The following is a 15,277-nucleotide window of genomic DNA, read 5'->3' as shown; positions in this document are numbered from 1 at the left end:
GGGTTTTTAAGGCCTCACTGTGTTGTTGACAGACAATGATGACTCTGAAAATGGTGAGGACTTCTGACGAACGGCCGCCTCCTCTCCTGATCTGGACGGTCAGGACATTTCAAGCTACATTCACGTTTGTCCGTCTGCGAGGGAGCACCTTGTTTGTTTGAGAGAAGGACCACTGACTTGAAATATACCCTCATGATGTTATGCCTCAGAGGAAAAAGGAATGCCTTAACTGCTATGTAAAGGAAGGGAGTAAAATTTCCATTTTTCTCAATTAGGAGGAAAGAAGAGAAAGGAGTAGGAACTCGGGAAAGTTTGTCAGAGAAGGGCTAGAAATGATTTAAAAGAAGGGAAATAAAAGAACAGCAGTGGTGGTATGGATGAGAGGGATTTCGGAGAATAAAAATGGCTAAGGGAAAGATTAAAGCAACGTGCTGAGCCAGGTGTTACATTGACTGCTTCCTAGGTCTCCACTGAGAAATGTTCAGTGAAGTCTACATTTCTCTTCAACACTTTCTGGAGTAGATTCTTTGGGAGGAGTGGGCATTGGAAGAGATGTTGAATTCAGCAAGTCAAGTGGTCTGTGATAAAAAAACATAGGTTTTGAGGACCTGAAGCCACAGAATAAGGGGGCACGTGGCATTTACACCCTAACTCTGTAGGACAAACGTATCCTGCTTAAACCAGCTCTGGAAAAAGTATCTGCAACCTAAGGATGTGGAAGCTACATAAATTTTCTACTGTCTCATAAATTAACTTAAGAAACTTTCCATTTTCATTTTTAACCAACACTCCAGAGCAGTGGTACCTGATATTTACCTCCTGAGGGGTTCCTAATCTCAGTCTCTGTCGAGCAATGGCCTGAAAGCCAGCATCTGAAGACACAGAATCCAGTAGCAAGACAAACAATTATAAGAGAATAATCATAGTAATAATCATTAATAACCCAACGTAGGGATAATACAGAATCCCTGGTGGCTCAGATGGTACAGAATTTGCCTGCAATGCAGGAGACCTGGATTCAGTCCTTGGGTTGGGAAGACCCCCCGGAGAAGGGAACGGCTACCCATAGGGAGTAGATGGCCTAGAAAGTTTAAAATGGAATACTGTGGCTCCCTGAGGGTTACCAACCCCCTGGAAATGCTGTGTGCAAATGACACCATCTACGCAAGTAAAATAAGTCATTTTTCAAACTGGGAGTCCAGGCTGCCTAAACATATGCCTCTTTGGTAAAAACTCCTCTGGTGCTCCCTCATTCTGCTCTCTCCCATCCCCAACACACACACACACACACACACACACACACACACACACACACACAGACTATACTTGTAGAACTTGCAGAGGAGGGTGACGGACAAGTTGATGAATAATAACAAGTGAGTGTAAATGTATTTCTGCCCTTGGGAGAATTCACAGGACTGTCTTTCTCCACATTTGCTGACTTCTTCCTCGCCCCATTTCTCCATCGCACATGGATGCCTCTGTGACTTCCTCATCCAATTCCTTCTCAGAATCCCCGCATCACACAATTCTTGGCTGGGAGAAGGGCCCTGCACGTCCAGGGGGCTGCTGATAGGATCAGGCACTAAAGAAAGGAGTGCAGGAAAAACTGGGCAGGATTCACCGAACGGAGGAGGCTTCCGGAATCCCTGGAACACCGCTGACTCTCCTGGCACTGGGGGACAAGGCCGTTGAGAGCGCAGAGGAGCTCTGCCCTGCAGCAGGCTTCAGTCCTCAGGGATTCCTGTGTTTCTCCCTGACTCTCTCAAAACAATCCAGGGTCATCATTCTAATGTGAGACGGGTGGTCTGTAGACTTTTGTACATGGTCAAATCATGGAAAAAGTTTAGGGTCCCATGATGTAAATGTTTCATCTCTCAGAAAATGAAGAAATACATGATACGAATAATATTTTGCAGTAAAAAAATTAAAAGTTTTTTGTTTTATTTGAGGTTACATAGATAGGTGAGTGTATATATATGTGTGTGTGAGTAGGTATGTTTGTATGCATGTACATATATGTATACTCTATATATGCATATGTGTATGTGTGTGTATATACACTTTCCCCTAATAATTGTTTTACAGGACACCTGCTTAACCTGGGGTCAGGGGAAGAAGCCTGATTATTGCTCTGGGCACTGCAAAATTTATATATTTTTGTATTTATTTTTAATTATGAAAAGAACAGAGTAGTATTTCTCCCATGACTCACCAATATTTAATAACTATTAATATTTTACTATATTTGCTTCTGCTTCTTTTAAACAATAAAAAATACAGGTAGAGCTGAAGCCTCCCCACTCTGTTCACATCCCTGTGCCCTCCCCTACAGCCTGGGAGTCATGTCCCCTTCACTTGGTGGCTCAGATGGTAAAGAATCCACCTGCTATTCTGCAGGAGACCTGGGTTCGATTCCTGGGTCAGGAAGATTCCCTGGAGAAGGGAATGGCTACCCACTCCAGTATTCTTGCCTGCAGAATTCCATGGACAGAGGAGCTTGGGGGGGCTATAGTCCATGGGGTCACAAAGAGTTGGACGTGACTGAAATGAGTGACTAATACTTTCACTTATATAGTTTTATATTTGTTTTCCCATAGAAATATATAGTACAAGTCTGTGTGTTTTTTAAATTTTCAATAAATGATATCCTACTTTATATGGCATTTTGTGACTTGAAATTTCATATAACATTAAGGTTCTGAGATTTATCTAAGCTAACACACAGAGCTCTATTAATAGCTCATTCATCTAAGTGCTATTATACCATTTCATTGTTTGAATACATCAGAGTATGCTCATTCTCCTATGGATAAGGATGTAGCTTGCCTTCTGATCTTGCTGCAGTAAGGATCTTCCTGCCTAGTTCCCATCCTTTGTTGCCATTTTTCAATATAGCAAAAGAGTTCTCTTTAAAAATTAGAAACAGTACCCTAAAGCTACTAAGTTCGCCTTCACCAGTGAGGGTTTAGACTCCTCTGTGGTCACAACTCACAAGCTGGAGCCTTGAAATCTAAAGAGCCATTTCTGTATTTCCTAAGAACCTCTCTGCTCTGTACTACCATCCCACACAAAGTCCGGAGTGCCAGTGTGGTGTCAGGCCCCAGGCCATGTGCCAGCCTGTGTGCCACAGCTCTGCCAGGCTACTGCAAAATCAGCTCTAGTTAGCGTGTGCTTGGAACGTCTTGCCAAAGCACTCCAGGGCTCCCCCGGACCTGGTTCTCTTTCTGGAGATTGAATGAAAAATCCAGTCTGCAAGAGGGGTAAGCACAACACCAGAAGGAAATTTCTCCCGAGACCAAACGTCCATGTTCCTTGGGCTCAAGTCCCTTTTCGCTTCACACTCCACACTGTCTCTCTGGGTGACTAAACCAACCCCCTTGCCTTCAAATGACATTTTCTTGCCAATGACTGCATCATCTCTACATTCAGTTTGGTTCTTTTCTGAAAATCCAGTCCAATACAGTAGCTATTGCGCTCTAGATCTCTCTGAGACCTTGCAGTGGAAGGCTGAACTCAATGACTAGCGCAGTGGCTCTCAAGCTTTGTTTCACTTTTTTACCATGACCCAGGGGGAAAAAAAAAAACCTTCCTTTGCAAACAACTGCATGTATGTGTGTACATAGAAACAACACACACACACCCCCCAAAGACAAACATTTCATTAAGTAAACTTACCCTTATTTGTGACTAAGGAAATAATCTTGTGATCACCTGAATTGATTTTATAATGTTCTCGTGAGTCACATTCCACAAAGCTGTTCAAGCTTGCTTTTCCCTGCCCCACAGGTGGGAAAGTTAAAAACAGACTTTCCTTATTCCCTTGCAGCTCAGGCTTTAGAATGGTTTGGTCTTAGGTTTTGGAATGTTCATCCACTCACTCAGCACGCACAGCTGTGGAGGGCTGTGGTTATCTTATAGCTGCAGGGGTCTGCCGGGGTTCCAGTGTCCAGCTTCGCAGGTGTGGCGAGCCTGGCTGTAAGGAGAGGAGCATGCATTCTGCTGACATGGTCTGTTGCAGATTCACGTTGGTTCTAGAGCTGGCTGTACTGGTGGCTTCCTTACTGGGGGTGGTTTCCTGTTTGAAATGGTGATGTTGTGGCTGTAGAGGGGGCAACTTCATGACTGAAAGACTGTTGAAGAGACAGCAGGGACCACAGAGGCTCAGTTCCTAGGAGCAGCCTTAGAGGTTGCTCCTGAGAGCTCAACCTGGATTCTGCTTCCTCAGCCCTTGACAATCCATAAGCCATTTAATGCATGAACGCTAAGTTGCTTCAGTCATGTCCAACTCTTTGCGACCAAATGGACTGTAGCCCACCAGGCTCCTCTGTCCATGGAATTCGCCAGGCAAGAATACTGGAGTGGGTTGCCATGACCTCCTCCAGGGGATCTTCCTGATCCAGGGATCGAACCCACATCTCTTAAGTCTCCTGCATTGACAGGCAGGCTCTGTACCCCTAGCACCACCTGGGAAGCCATTTAATACACTGGGATAAGTGCCTTCCTGCCAGACAAGCTGGACTGAAGTCTGCTCCCTGCAACTGATCCCTGATGGATACAAACTCAACATGTATGCCACCGACCTCGTGATACACATGCCACACTTGTCACCAGCCCCATGTCCAAATTCCAAGGACTACCCGAGACTCCCATGACCCTTGTTTCCTACCTGCCATCCAATCAATATCTGTCCAATATCTGTGGGTCCTCTGGTTCCAGCTCATGTGCACTATTCCCTTCCCCTCCTAACTCACCTCCCTGTCTCACTCTTTACAAATTACACCTCCAGACATAACAGCTTTCCATTGTTCTTGGAACTGACAGCAATAATTATCATTTATCAAGCTCTTATATGTTATACACTTGTCATGCACTCACTCATTCAATCCTCAAATCGGCCCTAGGAGGGAGGCATTATTACCCCCACACTGCAGGCAACAGTGACATTGAGACTCCGAGACACAGTGGTGTGGTCAACATCACACAGGCCAGGGGTGGCAGAGTTGGGATCCAAGCCCTGGCTTGTGAACACTCACTTCACAACATCCATGCACCAGCTGCTATGAGCCCAGCCTACCTAGAATCCAAGCTTTCCAAACCAGCTCTGTCTTTCTCTGCTGCTGCTGCTGCTAAGTCGCTTCAGTCGTGTCCGACTCTGTGCGACCCTAGAGACAGCAGCCCACCAGGCTCCCCCGTCCCTGGGATTCTCCAGGCAAGAACACTGGAGGGGGTGGCCATTTCCTTCTCCAGTGCATCAAAGTGAAAAGTGAATGTGAAGTCGCTCAGTCGTGTCCAACTCCTAGCGACCCCATGGACTGCAGCCCACCAGGCTCCTCCGTCCACAGGATTTTCCAGGCAAGAGTGCTGGAGTGGGGTGCCATTGCCTTCTCCCTGTCTCTCTCTAGAGCCGTCCTTTCTCTTCAGTGCCACACTTTTATACTCACCTCCCACCTCCTACGTCCTCCACTCAAATGACACTGAACTTCTCCCAATTCCTCAAACCTTCTGTGTTCAGCCTTCCCACCAAGTATTTCCATATGTTTTTCCCTTCTTCCTGGAATGCTCATTTCACTCCCTTTTACTTGATTAACTCCTATCATTGTTCTGAGCTCAACAAAGTCCTTCCGGCTCTTCTGGCCTCACCTAATCCCGGGCTGTCTACTCTCGTTCTTGCCCCATCCCTAACTGCATGACACTTTACTGTCCACCCCTGGTTTTCCCTAGAGCTCCTCTCCAACATCCGAAGTCCTCAACGGCAGGGACCCCGTCAGTCTTATTCAGTGTTCAGTCCTCACAGTCTAGCACAGTTCCTGATATATCAGACAGCTGTTCCATAGCAATATTTCTTAAATAAGTAACCAAAGAAAATCTCTTTGAATGTGGGCCCTATTCTAGAGAAAAAATACCAAATAAGCCACCAAAAAAAAAAATTAAAAAGATTGAAAGCCATCTTCTCTCTTACGAATGTTATATAGCACTCAAGAGGGTCGAGAATGCTGATTAGAGAGAGGGCAAATTTTCAAAAGACAAAATCCACCCCTGCCATTAGAGAACTTGGAAAAAGACAAACCTTGACTTATTTCATTAAACCTTTTCTATAAGTCAGGTGTAATATTTGCTATATAATCCATCTCTTCAGTTCAGTTCAGTTCAGTTCAGTTGCTCAGTCGTGTCCGACTCTTTGCAACCCCATGGACTGCAGCATGCCAGGCTTCCCTGTCCATCACCAACTCCCAGAGCTTGCTCAAACTCATGTCCATGGAGTCGGTGATGCCATCCAACCATCTCATCCTCTGTTGTCCCCTTCTTCTCCCACCTTCAATCTTTCCCAGCATTGGGGTCTTGTACAATGAGTCAGTTCTTTGCATCAGGTGGTCAAAGTATTGGAGTTTCAGCTTCAGCATCAGTCCTTCCAGTGAATATTCAGGACTGATTTCCTTTAGTATGGACTGGTTGGATCTCCTTGCTGTCCAAGAGACTCTCAAGAGTCTTCTCCAGTACCACAGTTCAAAACCATCAATTCTTCAGCACTCAGCGCTCTTTATAGTCCAGCTCTCACATCCATACATTACCACTGGAAAAGCCATAGCTTTGACTAGAGGGATGTTTGTCAGCAAAGTAATGTCTCTGCTTCTTAATATGCTCTCTGGGTCCGTTATAGTTTTTCTTCCAAGGAGCAAGTGTCTTTTAATTTCACGGCTGCAATCACCACCTGCCAATGATTTTGGAGCTCCCCAAAATAAAGTCTGTCACTGTTTCCATTATTTCCCCATCTAGTTGCCATGAAGTGATGGGACCACATGCCATGATCTTAGTTTTCTGAATGTTAACTTTTAAGCCAACTTTTTCACTCTCCTCTTTCACTTTCATCAAGAGGCTCTTTAGTTTTTCATTGCTTTCTGCCATAAGGGTGGTGTCATCTGCATATCTGAGGTTATTGATATTTCTCCCAGAAATGTTGGTTCCAGCTTGTGCTTCATCTAGCCTGGCATTTCACATGATGTACTCTGCGTATAAGTTAAATAAGCAGGATGACAATATATACTCCTTTCCCAATTTGGAACCCGTCTGCTGTTCCACGTCCAGTTCTCACTGTTGCTTCTTGACCTGCATACAGATGTCTCAGAAGGCAGGCAAGGTGGCCTGGTATTCCCATCTCTTGAAGAATTTTCCACAGTTTATTAAAGGCTTTGGCATAGTCAATTAAGCAGAAGTAGATGTTTTTCTGGAACTCTCTTGCTTTTTCAATGATCCAGTGGATGTTGGCAATTTGATCTCTGGTTCCTCTGCCTTTTCTAAAACCAGCTTGAACATCTGGAGGTTCACAGTTCACATACTGTTGAAGCCTGGCTTGGAGAATTTTAAGCATTACTTTGCCAGCATGTGAGATGGACGCAATTGTGTGGTAGTTTGAAAATTTGGGGCACTGCCTTTCTTTGGGATTGGAATGAAAACTGACCTTTTCCAGTCCTGTGGCCACGGCTGAGTTTTCCAAATTTGCTGGCATATTGAGTGAAGGACTTTCACAGTATCATCTTTTAGGACTTGAAATAGCTCAGCTGGAATTCCATCACCTCCACCAGCTTTGTTTGTAGTTATGCTTCGTAAGGCCCACTTGACTTAGCATTCCAGGATGTCTGGCTCTAGGTGAGTGATCACACCACCGTGGTTATCTGGGTCATGAAGATCTTTTTTGTACAGTTCTTCTGTGTATTCTTGCCACCTCTTCTTAATATCTTTGGCTTCTGTTAGGTCCATACCATCTCTGTCCTTTATTGTACCCATCTTTGCATGAAATGTTCCCTTGTTATCTCTAATTTTCTTGAAGAGATCTCTAGTCTTTCCCATTCTATTGCTTTCCTCTATTTCTTTGCACTGATCACTGAGGAAGGCTTGCTTATCTCTTCTTGCTATTCTCTTACTATCTCTATAAGACTATATGCTATTGGAATCCTGTCATAGCTGGTGACACTCTCCCTAGAGAGTTTAAATCAAATTTTAGTGCACCTTAGAGCCAAACGAAAGACTTCTTAAACTCCTCATGCCCAAGCCACATCTCATATCTGTTAAATTAAAATCTCTAGGGTTAGGCCCCAGGCCCCAGGATTGAGCTCCCACAATGTAAACTAAGTTTAAAAGTCAGTGGTTTAAATCCATGGTATCCATATTGTGCCCTGGGACTAGCAACCTCAGCATCACAAGATAGTTACTAAAATGCAGACTTTCACACTCAACCAGACGTATTAAAACAAAATGTGCATTTTAATAAGATCCAAAAGAGATTCACAGGCACCTAATGGTTGGAGCAATACTGGTTTCCATGACTTTCCCTGGTAAGTGGAGAATACTCTGAACCCATTATGCTTCCCAGTTTCCCCCAAATTGATTTTGGGAAATTAACTCTTCCTTCCCTTCTGCTGTATAGACAAATGTGAAGGTCTGGACACTGCCAAGGGCATCATTAAGTCACTATGACGGTATTTATTTGAAATGACTATCACTGAGTTTTTCACATTTGCTTTTCTGGCCCAGCTGTCTCCCCTGAGAATCTTAGGCAAGAGCTAGGACAGAGTTCTGGCCAATATGTCGAAAGCTCGGGCCATGGTAGAGAGACGGGGATGTACCGTACTTTCCCTGTGGCCAGGAAACACAGAAAACAAGTCTGAGGTCAGCAGGTGAGAAAGGACAGCTTAGAACCTGAGTTTGAATCCTGAGCCAGGCAATCATTGACATGAGGAGCTTCATGAGTTACAAACACTCTTTAAACTGAAATTTCTTCTGCTGAAAAATGAGAAGCATAATCCTTCCCAGGGCTGTGGAAGAACAAACACACCACAAGCTTGAAAAGCACAGAAACGTGAAGGAACTGTATTGCATTTCACATTCACAGGGGCGTCTGCCGGTGGGGAGAGGAAATGCTTAAGGGGAATGAAGGTGAATGAAGGTTCCTCAAACTCACCGGAGCCATCTCTCATCTGTGGCCAGAAAAACTAGCCATTGACCAGCAAAGGTGTCCGTGAGACAGACACCCGGGGGGTGCTACATACCTGCACCTCCTGTCAGATCAGCAGCGGCATTCAGTTCAGTTCAGTTCAGTCGCTCAGTCGTGTCCGACTCTTTGCGACCCCATGAATCGCAGCACACCAGGCCTCCCTGTCCATCACCAACTCCCGGAGTTCACTCAGACTCGCGTCCATGGAGTCAGTGATGCCATCCAGCCATCTCATCCTCTGTCGTCCCCTTCTCCTCCTGCCCCCAATCCCTCCCAGCATCAGAGTCTTTTCCAATGAGTCAACTCTTTGCATGAGGTGGCCAAAGTACTGGAGTTTCAGCTTTAGCATCATTCCTTCCAAGGAAATCCCAGGGCTGATCTCCTTCAGAATGGACTGGTTGGATCTCCTTGCAGTCCAAGGGACTCTCAAGAGTCTTCTCCAGCACCACAGTTCAAAAGCATCAATTCTTCAGCGCTCAGCCTTCTTCCCAGTCCAACTCTCACATCCATACATGACCACAGGAAAAACCATAGCCTTGACTAGACGGACCTTAGTTGGCAAAGTCATGTTTCTGCTTTTGAGTATGCTGTCTAGGTTGGTCATAACTTTTCCTCCAAGGAGTAAGCGTCTTTCAAAGTCCACAATACACCTGATGCACTTGAATCATCCCCAAACCTCCCTCCCACCCCTCGTCCATGGAAAAATGTCTCTCAAGAAATCAGTCCCTGGTGCCTAAAATGTTGTGGACTGCTGCTTCGGGGAAAACTGGCCTGCATAAGCCAAAGGAATACTTGGAGACAGAGTGTTGGGGGTCCCTTCCCTGGTCTCCCTCATGGCAGCACTGGACTACTGGTGTTGGTGTGTCTTTTTCCCCACTGAGTATAGAGCATCTGGAAAGCAAGAATCCTTCTCTGAATCCCCAGTACCTAGATCTGTGTCTGGCACAAAGCCAGCACTCGGAAAAGTAGATTTCAGCCGCAGCAAGACAGGGAATCAATGGGTGAGGCTATCATTGCAGTTGGTTTGAAGCAGGAAAATGCTGAATTGAAGCTTCTTCTTGCCACTGGAAGGCTCCAAGGGAAAACCAGCTCAAGTATTTCAACATTGCGTTCCCTCTACCAAGGGCACGGGCACTGGAGACAGAACTGCCGGGACCTGACTCTGCCTTCTGCTCTCATGGTTAGTTTCCTTGTACCAGCTGGCCTGATGCACACAGCACTGGGTACGGAGGATGACAAGGGAAGAAAGGGCACCCGTCATGGGGCTGACCCAGCAAGATGAGGAAAATTAAGAAAATGCTGAAGGAGGCTTAATTTCTACAGCCAAAGTTACAGTCTTACCCTTGAAAACACAGTCTCAGTTGGACCTGATTTGTCTATTCTCCTTGTTCACACCTAGCTTAATATTATATGAATCTATGTAATTGACAGGAGAAGGTAATGGCACCCCACTCCAGTACTCTTGCCTGGAAAATCCCGTGGACGGAGGAGCCTGGTAGGCTGCAGTCCATGGGGTCACAGTCGGACACGACTGAGCGACTTCACTTTCACTTTTCACTTTGATGCATTGGAGAAGGAAATGGCCACCCCCTCCAGTGTTCTTGCCTGGAGAATCCCAGGGACAGGGGAGCCTGGTGGGCTGCTGTCTCTAGGGTGGCACAGAGTCGGACACGACTGAAGCGACTTAGCAGCAGCAGCAGCAGCATGTAATTGACAACACTTTCTGAATGCTTCTTTACCAGGTTCTGGACGTCGTATTGAAGCCTTCAAAGGCTATAGACTCTTACATTCTCACACCATCTTATGAGAGACTGCCAGTCCCATGTTACAGATGAGGAGACTGAGGCTCAAAAAAATGCAACAGCAAGTCCAGGTTTAAGCAGGTCAGGATGTATATGCCCAAAGTCTGACTCGAGAACCACATCCCAAAGGACTGTAGTGACACTGCTCTACTATGAAGCCACTTGGCTTCACACCTGCGATTTCTTTGTCTACAAGGTCCGTGCCCTTCCTTTTCATCTTGGTTTGCTGACCTCATTCATACAAGCTCAACCCAAGCGTTATTTCTCAAGAACCATGCCCAGGCTAAGTTAGGCATTCCAACCTGGGCCTTGGTAATCTCATCTTCATCAAAAACATTTATCACCTTGTACCATAACTGTACTATTCTGTGTTTGCTTCACTCGTCAAGCGTGTAGTCTTCTTAATAAGACAAGGCTTAAACAGAGTACATGCCCCCTGTCCATGTCTACAAAATAAAGTGATTTTTGCTTCCAAATTATTTTGGCATGGTCCTCCACCATTCACACCCTACTTTGGATTCTTGAAGCCTGTTACTCTATATCACTGAACCTTTATGTTTCATTCTGGCTGTTTTAGAAACTGGCCGCTTCTCCTCTTGGTCACTGTCATTGCTAAGTGGAGAACCATGAACCTGAAGATATCAGTCACTCTAGGCCTCACTCTGCAGTCAGGCAACATCTCACTCCCCACTACCAGAATTATCCAGGCCTTTTCGTGACTGAGAATCCTAACCCAACTTTTCCTGGACCCAGAGAGAGACAGAGAAAAGTGTGACCACCCCCAACCCAAAGTGCCAACTCATTTCCTGCCCAGAACTAACCACTTCCCAAAAATGAATGACTCTCTGGACATCCATTCCCTTCAGGGGAAAACCCCACCCTCACCTACTAGGCTGTCATCTTACCCTGTGACCCCAACCTGACAGTCACCTAACAGCTCAATATCAATAGCCCCGCCAAAGTTTATGTGACTCACCCTTATCTACTAGCACCTTGTTGTTCTAGGATTTTTTTTTTCATTTTGTCAGTAGTTTTTATTAGACATGGGAGTCAATCGGAAAGAACCGAAGCTAGAACAACTTGAGCATCCAAAAGGCTATTAAACCTTTGGAGAGAAGACACTAGTGAAGGTAATATTTCTGTATATATTATGCATGTATTTCAACCTGGAGGGGATGCATACATGGATGTATTCACTTTAAAATTTTGCTGAGCTGTACATTGATGATTTATGCACATTACTAAAGTCAAGGAGAGTTCTTAAAACACAGTGGGCATATGATAGATATTTGTTGAATAAATGAAAGGTTTGGTGAATACCATCTTAGATGTCTGCACAGTGCTTTCGAGTTTACAAAACCACTCTTTCAAGTCACAGTTGAGGGAACTAACTTATGCACTCAGCTGGTAAGAGGCAGAGTAGGGGGCCCCTGGTATTCTGATTTCTTACCCAGACTATACTATATTGGGGTCAGCAAACAATAGCTTTGGGGCAGTTGCATGTTTTGTAGATAAAGTTTTATTGGAAAACAGCTGTGTCCACTTATTTACATACAGTCTATTACTATTACTGCTTTTGTACTACAATGATTACAAAATGAGTAGTTATGACAGGGACAGAGTAAATGGACAAAGTAGGTGATTAAACAGTTAATCTCACTAGGGGATTTTAAAAATATGGGAGACCTCTTTAAATTAATGATTACTCAAGGAAGCAGGTTTGTTTAATCACAAAACCAAAGAGGCTTGCTTAGCAACAAAACTGCAACAGAAGCCAAGACTCATGCCCCAAGACAATAAAACAATGGTGGCATAAGACCTACATCCTGCCCAGGGAGCTCACTAAGTTCATGATCTCTAGGATGTGCTCTCTGCACACATTTTAAAAAAAGAAGAAGAAGAAAAAACAATAATTTGTGAACCATAATTCTTGTCCCTACATGAGGGACAAGAAAACTCCCCTGCTCAACTTGGAGGAGGAGCTGATGATGCAAGCATGAAGCCTGCTCGAGAAAGACAAAGAACTTCTCCCCCTCTCCACTTTTCTTTTGATTATAAAAGTGTATGGCAGTAAGTGGCATTTCTCACCTGCCCTGTAAACCTCAGGAGTGTCCTATTCTAATAAGTCACTCTTATCTATCACTTTGCCTCTTGCTGAATTCTTTTCTACACTGAGACATAAAGGACTATGGTACCAGAGGTCTGCAGAGCCCCTGAAATGACACCAATTGGTTTCAGTTAAGCTAGGAGGTAAGAGAGGTTTTATGGCCTGCTAACCTGAAATATTCACTATTTGGCCCTTTATAGGGCCAAATGTTTGCCAACTCTGCTATGTACTACTGGTGAGTCCATATCTATTCAGATGTACATATTTACATACCACACACACACTTTCTAAATTCACTCACAAAGAGAACCATTTGACCACTGCCTCCATCTGAACTTCTCAATATTGTTAGCTGTGGGAAGGGAGTATCAGGTCTGCTGGAATCCTGTATAGAATACTTCTGGGCCAGTTCATGAGCTCTGACCATGGCAGTATCCTAACTTTATGGGCAACAAACTATAAGAAAAAAAGGTTTGAGGCAAGTCTATCAAAAACAATGAGAAGGAATAACTTCCAGTAAGAGGAGACAAAATCATAAAAAAAGAGAAGAATTTTAAAATCACAACTTGGACCTCTTTAGCTCACGGTTTTGTGAAAACCCTACACACTCTTATAAGTGACCCAGTTCAGTCTTGTAGTAATATGACGGCTGATGCTGAAAAACATTTCTTATATTATTCTTATTTATCATTAAATCTTGATGACTTCAGTTAGAAAAAAACACCTGCCAGGAGCTTTCTAAGTCAAGAACCTGAATTAACCTTTGAGGACAATGAGTTTTTTGTTTTGGGAAAAACACATTTGACGGTAACTTTTAGTTATGCAAACTGTTGTTCGTTGTTCAATTGCTTAGACTCCTGTCCATGGGATTTTCCAGGCAAGAATACTGGAGCGGGTTGCCATTTCCTTCTCCAGTGGATCTTCCTGACCCAGGGATCAAACCTGTGTCTTCTGCAAGTCTCCTGCGTTGTAGGTGGATTCTCTACTGTTGAGCCACCAGGGAAGCCCGTGAAATGATTAGATAGCGTTACCAACTGAATGGACATGAATGTGAGCAAACTCCAGAAGACAGAGGGGACAGAGCACCCTGGCATGCTGCAATCCATGGGGTAGCAAAGAGCCAGACACAACTTAGCAACTGAACAACAACAGCAATTTTTTTCTAAGATCTTTTTCTAAGTAAAAGGTCTTTTTCTAAGTAAAAGAAGATTGAGAGGCGAAGATTTTAAGTTCTTTATAGTAATGAAAAGATTTTTTTTTAATAGAAAAGAGTTGTATTTGAGCCAAACTGAGGACTTGTCTAGACGCCTACTTCCCAGATTAGTCTGAGAAACTGCTCCAGAAAATCATGGTTCTCAACACAGTTTTATACCTTGTCAGAATAAAGAACATTAAACAAGCCAGGGATATATTTCTTGAAAAGACTTTTTAATGTCTCTTTCTAAAATAGGGATTCCGAATGCACCTTTCTAGGAAAATTATTGTTTGCTCTTAGAAGTACATGTTTTTCTTCAATCAGCTACCAAGGGGGAGTTTGGATACAGATGAAGGAGGAAACAGACAGAACAGGCTCCATCTTGAAAACAGGACTCCATCTTGGGCCAGACTGAGGACTTTGAAATATATGCCCAGTATCTATGGAAATGACATACCAACTGGAAAACCAGACCCCCCAGATGGAAGAACCCCAGGGCGCATACCTAGACTCTCCATTGCCTAAAATACCCTAATTATCTGCGTAACCAAATAGAATCATACATTCTATTATGCTTATTGGGGCATGACCACAGGCCTATTGATAATTGTCCACTGTTAACTACCTAGGCTTAAGGCATATGAATCGTGGGTTAACTCTGATTGTATCTTTCTCTTCCTTTGCTCAGACTAGTTTCAGGGAATTTGGGGAGGTGGGTTTGGGCACATACACTTAGGGTATATAAGGTTTTCACAAAAACTGATTGGGATCCTTGGCTAAGAGGAGACTCTGTCTTGAGCCCGCCGGTGTAATAAACTGCTCTCCACTATCTGCATTGTCCTTCTGAGTGAGTTAGTTTCCCGGAACGCGTGGCTACAACACAGAGACTAGATGTAACTAGTAACTAGTAACTGGAGGGACAGAAGAACATACCTTCAATTTACACTAGTAAAGTGGACTTAACTGGGTTCTATGTGAATTATTGAAACTCATATATAGTTATTTTCTTGACTGAATTATCCAGATTTCCAGAAATAAAGTGTCAGACATAAGGTTCTACTCAAACATGGGGCCAAACCCAACACTGTGGGTAGTGGAACATTGCTGGTGCCAATATGAGAGTCCCTTGGACTTCAGGGAGATCAAACCAGTCAATCCTAAAGGAAATCAACTCTGAATAT

Source organism: Capricornis sumatraensis, chromosome 6 (assembly GCF_032405125.1).
Source record: "Capricornis sumatraensis isolate serow.1 chromosome 6, serow.2, whole genome shotgun sequence".
Lineage (NCBI taxonomy): Eukaryota > Metazoa > Chordata > Mammalia > Artiodactyla > Bovidae > Capricornis > Capricornis sumatraensis.
The sequence above is the reverse complement of the archived record's forward strand: the minus strand, read 5'-3'. Positions refer to the sequence as shown.